At 36.6% G+C, this 7,467-nt stretch overlaps 1 pseudogene across 1 annotated transcript; it reads left to right on the plus strand.

The window, feature by feature from the left end:
- The first annotated feature begins 486 nt into the window (after window positions 1-486).
- Window positions 487-7,467, plus strand: LOC143847210 (ylmG homolog protein 1-2, chloroplastic pseudogene; annotated as a pseudogene). Its single transcript, XR_013234979.1, has 2 exons — window positions 487-1,328; window positions 7,266-7,467. The product of XR_013234979.1 is annotated as a ylmG homolog protein 1-2, chloroplastic pseudogene (transcript).

Below are 7,467 nucleotides of genomic sequence, written 5' to 3' on the forward strand. Positions count from 1 at the left end.
TGTGGGCCTATTGTATTTTAAGCCGGCGGTGTAGCTAAGTTAGCTACACCGGCGGTGTAGCTTCACTTTCCTCATATATATATATATATATATATATACACGAAAGCCCACATTAAAACAACTGACCCTTTCATCTTGTCTTTTCTTTTTTAATTGGCTTCTAAGAGCTTTGTGCAAATTGTGACAACCTTTAACAGCTGGTTAAATAGTAAAAGACAAGGTGAATTAGTGCAATTACCAAAGACAAGGTGAATTGGTGAAATTTTCAAAACAAGGTGAATTGTGACAACCTTTAACAGCTGGTTAACACCAGTGGCCTATTATCATAAGAAATCTCTGCTTATGGAGTCTTAAATAGATCATCCTGAGATGGTTTTTGGAATTATGTTGGGGCCCACCAAATGGATGGTTGGGATCATCGAATAAAATGGGCCCAATACGTTCAGACACCGTTAAAAATTTAAAACTCGCATTTTTCAGTTTTTTCTTATCCCTTTTCTTCTTTGAGAAAGACGACTCCTTTTTCGTTCTCTCTCGAAACGACAGGCATTCGCCCACAGAGAAAATGGCGATTCTCGTTGCTTCTCAAACCACCCTCTTCTTTCAAAACCCTAATCCTAACCCTAACCCTAGCTTCTCTCCAACCAGAACAAACATCCGCACTGCCCTCTACTTCAACAAGAACCAAACCCTAATTCCATCTCTCAATTTAACTCCTCCCCGCATAACCAAACCCTCCATCCAAACTCCCAAATTTAGAGTTTCAGCCTCCTCTTCCGCCCCCACAATACCAAACCCTAATTCCAAAACCCTAATAGCTGATTCCACCCGCACCGTCTCCTCTATTTTCTCACTCGCCTTCTCTCTTTCTAAGCTCTTTCTCAATGCAATTCAAAAAGCCTCCGTCAAAATTAGGGCAATTGGATTCAAACCCACACCAGAAGAACTAACAAAGATCCAAACCCTAAAGGAAAACCTAGTTTGCACCATCGGCCCTTTGTTCTTCGCGGCTCTCCGTGACCGCCCCAGTGGGGACTTGAACACTCCCTTAACTGTAGTCGCATCAGGAATGTCAAAATGGTTAGACATTTACAGTGGGGTTTTAATGGTTAGGGTTTTGCTCAGTTGGTTTCCAAACATCCCATGGGATCGTCAACCTTTGTCAGCGATTCGTGATTTGTGCGATCCGTATTTGAATTTGTTCAGAAACATTATCCCTCCGATTTTCGATACATTGGATGTTAGCCCACTTCTTGCTTTCGCAGTTTTGGGGACGCTTGGTTCGATTCTGAACAACAGCAGGGGAACTTACTAAGAGGAGGATTGGGGTATTTGTATTATCTTCTTATAATTTAAGTAGTTACACGTCTGTTTCTTTATATAGCAGATGAGATATTTTTTAGGTTCATTTCAATCTAAGTCATTTTGTTAATATCTTTTTGTTTAGTTCCTGTATTTTTAGGTTTACTTAGCATTGTATTTGTATAATGGTAATCTGGGATGAAATCGTGTTGTATGTTTGAAGCTTAGAAATAGTTTTCCTATGATATGATATTGGTTTTGGATGTGCAATATTCCTTGGAATGTCTGGCTGGTTTTTTAGAAATATTTTTCCTCGGATATGATATTGATTTTGGATGTGCGATATTCCTTGGAGCGGTTGTCAGATTTTTAGTAATATTTTTTTTCTATGATGTTATATTGATTTTGGAAAGGTTATCTCACCCGTGAAAATGTTGTCTGTTAGTAGCTGCTAAAATTATGGTTCCTAATATCATTATTGTCTTAAGTTTGTCTTTAGTAGTTCAAGTTTGAATTGGAGCATAGGTGTCAAAGTAACATATCTTTGGATGTGAGTGCAGTATGGGAATGGTAGAACAACCTGATTGGTGAAATGTTCAATGGGCATATTACAACAACGTAATTAACATGTAGATTAGCCATTGTAAACTTAGTTGGCAATGATTCCAGGTGAGGGTAGTTCTTAGAGGAATAGAAAGTAAGAAGTAATGACTTGTTGAATTAGTTAGTCAATTGCTAGAGAGTGAAATAACGATAAAAGTAAGAAGCAATACATTGTTGAATTATACTGTCAGATCGTCGAAGAGAGACATGACAAATATGGTCACAATTCCGGAATAATGGTTTGATATTAAAATTGCTGAAGAGCAACATGGTGAATTAAGGCATTACTTGACTGGAATTTGTGTGCATTGCCTGACAAAGTGTGTGCAGATATACAATGAGGGTATTCAAATGCTGTTCTTTATAAAAGGATCTGTTGCATTAATAGTAGTTTCATAGTTGATGATTGCATGTATGACGTATCTATGGTGTACGTCCATTATCATGGACATATATATATGAGGAAAAGGATTGTGAGCTTGAAGCTCATATAGCTTATATGAGCTTGAGGGTCCAAACACATGTGGGCCTACATTGTTAGGATGATCCAAAGCATTCATTTGAAAGGCCCTTACAAAGATAGGGTGTGTACAAAAAATCTGCTCCTTAGGATCCTCCTAACCCATCCAAAAGTAGAGGGCAAAATGGACAGACACCGTTTGCCACAAATCTGCCCATTTTTGCCCTCCGCTTTTGGAGGGGTTAGGATGATCCAATGGAGCTGATTTTTGGTACACACCCTATCTATGATGGGGCCTTGCAAATGAATGGTTTGGATCACCACAAAAAATGTGGGACCCATGTGTTTGGGCCCTCAAGCTCAAATAAGCTATATGAGCTTCAAGCTCACAATCCTTTTCCTCTCTCTCTCTCTCTCTCTCTCTATATATATATATATATATATATATATATATATAAAGATACGGCAGAAAATAGAAAAAGCAATAAAACTACAAAATTGGCAGTTCATGCTACACCAATAAGTTTGTACACGATACACTGAAATTAACTAAAGAATCAGCCGGATCATTTCCTTTGCAATGGATATGAGGTTAGGGGTTCCCCTATATGATACACATTGCTTTAATGTGTTTTTTGGACACATTATATTAATAGAAGCAGGAAACACGAGGTCAGCTGAGCCTAGAAAAGAATGACACCCAAAAAAAGACATCAATAAGCTTGTACATTATACATTGAAATTAGTTGAAGAATTAATCATATAATTTCCCTTGCAATGAATATGATAGATGGAACAGTAATACTGCAGTAAAATGTCCGTCTCTCTAAAATAATGTCTAAACTTCCAGGAAGGAATCCTCTTTAACCCTATTTTTTGTCGGATATACTAAGATCGAGTTTAATCTCGCTCCTAATTTCCCTAACTTTCGCCTTAGTCGCATCACTCTAGCCACTGGGACCTGCACAGCCAGAACAATTCATTCGTCAAAACCGGAAAAGAAGCTCTAATGCCCACTCTATGAATATCAACATTGTCTCTAAAGGAAGCTTTGCTATTTCTGTTCAAGTTAAGTTTAAACCACCTAAGGGGATGGATTGACCACACCTAGGGATGTCTTGTCGAGAGGGAGGGAGGCATTACTAAGTTAAGTTTAAACCACCTAAGAGGAGGCATTTCTAATTTAGATTCAATCATTAATTATATGATAACAACAATGCTTGAAAAATATGGTTGTTGATGCACGCTTGAAAACTTTATTAATGACCCAGTCACTGAACGTACCAAGATTTTTACCGTTCCCATTGAATAAACAATAGTTTCTAGATTATCCTAAGGCGTGAGGAGAAGATATTTTCCATAAGCCACCAGTAAGGATCTTCCCATGCAGGACACACCACATGAAAACGATAAACCTAGGAGAAGCTACAGTGTTTCAAATGTTGGGGAACTTGGAACCACTCGGGATGTTCACAAATGAAAGAGTACTAAATGCTTAATTGAAAACTTCCCACATTGCTCTAGGGACCAAGTAACTCATATCAGTGATCTCTAGGCGAGAAATAATGTTTCTTTAACCTTTTAGATAACAAGATAAACTCATTGGAGATTCTTATTGACATGCGCTCTCTTAATATAGGTGTGACATGTCTGGGCCCTCTCTATCATCGTAATCAACAATTGAGGCTCTTGGATTGAATTATTTTTGACGAATAAGTTTGGAAATATTGAATCGGAAAGCTCAGTGCACCTTATCGAGCCAAAATGGTTATTCAACCCATTTCTAACAGAAAATGATAATTTTGAAGGGAAATTAAATTCAATGGCCCAAGAATTCCAACTAGGGGAACCATCAGACACCCATTTACCTTGACAAGATCAGATCCCCTCCCTCTGATATTTAGAATATATATCATCATATCCTGAAGATTCCTTAAAAACCACCATCATTCATTTTTTTTAGTACCATTCAAAAAAAAAACATTCCTTTTTTAGTGATGCCCAAAAAAATATAATTCATGAACATTTGGAACTGCTGCTCTTTTCCATCTTCTCAAAGGGCGCTTCTAGTATGCAGTTTGAGGACACTTGAATTTGTGTTGCTTCAATTCCACCTGATTGGAGAGGCATCTAGGTTGATTAATCGCGTAAAGGGAAAAAAGAAAAAAGATATGTACTCTGGTGATTTGATGATCCTATGAGATCGATTATCTTTAAGTTTCACGGTAGATACCATGAGAATCCCTTTCATCTAATGAGGCATTTTTAGCCCAATACGGGCACAAATTTCTGTCTTGGGGATTTCTCAACAAGTGTATTTCTTGCTAGATTTTAATCACTTTCTGCTTTTTCTTTGTCTATTTTTGGAAAATAAAAGATTAATATATCTAAACACAATTTAAAATGTTTAACACAAAGTGTAAGAATTTTTAGAAAAGAAGAAAACTCACTAAAAACCATAGCAATCTATGTTGCATCAGTACGGATACGAGTGTCGGAATCCGACACGGATATCGAGTGTCGAATTTGGCAAACCTCATAAAGAACGATTTGTGGATTCACCAAAATATTTTAATCAATTCTCAATTTTTTTGTACATAATAATATTGCTATAGCAAGTAATATATTGAAAATTTTAATACATTAAGTAAATATAATATTTTATTTCATTTAAGAAACTTACTATTAGAGTGGGTTCCTTCGAACGTAATAGCTGAGTTGAGTCTTTTAGTCCGGTCAATTCTTCTCCCTCTTCGCCAGTACTTTAAAACTCTATATACACGGTAATTGTATAGTTGTGGTAGTAATATTCGGAAAAAACAGATAAAAGCGATCTAGAAGTGTCTCAAAGTCAAAGATACCTAAAGTATTGGAATCTGAGACGTGTCCGACACGGATTCTTCGCCCATTTAGAACAATCCATGTAACATGGATAACATTGGTAGTATCATGATCATTTTGTGCAAATAAACCCTTGCAATATTCTGAAAATCTCGTCCTATTGTCGTTTTTTTTTTGTCTTATTGAAATATCATGATAATATTGCGAGATTTTCTAAATATTGACTTTATTTGTACTATGAATTAGGTCTCTTTACATTTACAAATTGTTCATGCATATGCTTGGGAAGTTTTTGTTCATGGATCCTTTCATGAAGCTCATATAATCATTGTGAACAATGGATTCAAATCTCTTTGATGAATTTGTTCAAAAATTTTGATTCCTATAGTCCTAAAAAATTCTAGATGTTGAATGTAACCTGCATAGCTACTATTGAGGCTCCATCATCAGTACAATCTTCATCCTCTCCCACATATTCTTCATCCATGCTAAATTACCATTGACGGGTTCATTTGAAATTTTCCAAGTAGTTCTCTTCATCATACTAGTTTGGGACAAAGGCTTAGTTGAGTTGAGTTGAGTTGAGTTCTCTTCATCATATGGCCTGATGTACACAAGCTTTCCATATACTCATTGTGGATCTTTAAATCTTGTTGGCAATCGCTCAACTTTCATCAGCTCTAAATCAGTCCAATAAAGAGAAAAACGTCAATAGCTTAAATTTGTAAAAAATGAGAAATGCCTATAATTTCAGCTGATAACTTTATAATATCCCTCATTAAACCTCAACTCAACCCTTTATTATCCCCCGTCGCCCCTTATTATATGTTTCTACCTATTCATAATTTTTTTATATCCCCACCCTCTCCCAAGTCCCAAAAACCTACTAAGCCTATCTAAATTCCAATACGAAATTATAAAGCCCCTAGGAATGATAAATAAAACACTTTCCGAATATTAGCCAAATAGAAACCTAAAACTCAATTAAAAAGCAAAAAATCATTGTTCACGCTTCCCAAACAGGCCTAACTCGAAACCCACACAAATCATAATAAAATTCAGTTAGAAACCACCACTATTAATGTAAATAAAACAATGACACCACTAAATCCATCTTGATCCCCTTATTTTTCTTTATGGCTGCTCCTGCATCACAAACATTTCAATGGCTAATATAATTTTTTTGAAAGATGACAATTTCATTAATAATTAGCGTAGGGACAAGATGTCCCACACCAAAGTACATAGAAGTGGAACTTAAATCAATTACAGAGCCTACCAACCACATTAGATAATCTCAAGAAACAACAATCAACATGCTTTCCTTGGATACTCCTTCATTTGCTTAGACGTCTGCTGCCTCATTAGCTGATCTCCTTCGATATTCAATCCTGGGCTCCAAGATTCGTATTAGATCCAAAATTTCCGCAATTAACCCTTGAATCCTCCAAGGGCCCCTTGAAGCATTTGATGCCCAACTGATTGCATTCGCTAAGTCCCCTTCCACAATTATGTGCCTCATGCCTCAATGGCTAATATAATAATGAAGACTTCGAAGTTTTACTTTGCATACAACAATCATTGGGCACTGTTGGATGAAGAAACACTGGGCACTTGACCAGCTCATGTAGCTCAAGTGCATGATGACCCGGACATCAATAAATGAACAGTTTGGCATACTGAACACGAATATACCAATTTTCTGGAAAAACTCACACACAGACACACAAAAATAAAAATAAAAGAAAAGCTACTTAACTACTAGCATCTTCCAATAGACATGAGACCCCCGGAATACTCATCCACTATCCCCCATATTACATATGGGTAGTTCCTCAATTCTATCTTATTTTCTCTCACATTTTTGTGACAATCTTCTTCTCGCCATCACTTTCATCTTTTTTTTTTTGAACGGCCTCATTATCACGTTCTGTGACATGAATTCTAGTGAGGCATTACCTGCTCAAGTTCTGTTTGCAATCTCATATGCTATTATCGTCCATTATATTTTCTTCTACTTATTTCTTTCCCACTCCCTTCTACTCTTTTATACTTTCAGATAGCCCAACAAATGAACGATTTGGATCATCCTTTGAAGTGGGCCGCACTCTACCTTTCAAAAAATATTGTTCTTCTTGCTCGGGCACCATACAAAATCTACGTCTTTTAGATCGCACCATATAAAATCTAGGTCCTTTAGATCTTTGAATTCATTGTATTTTTTTTTTTTTAAATGTGGGTATGCGCATGTGGGCCCGCTG

Source organism: Tasmannia lanceolata, unplaced genomic scaffold (genome assembly GCF_043159265.1).
Source record: "Tasmannia lanceolata isolate RefF3 unplaced genomic scaffold, GAP_Taslan_0.1 ptg000015l, whole genome shotgun sequence".
Taxonomy (NCBI): domain Eukaryota; kingdom Viridiplantae; phylum Streptophyta; class Magnoliopsida; order Canellales; family Winteraceae; genus Tasmannia; species Tasmannia lanceolata.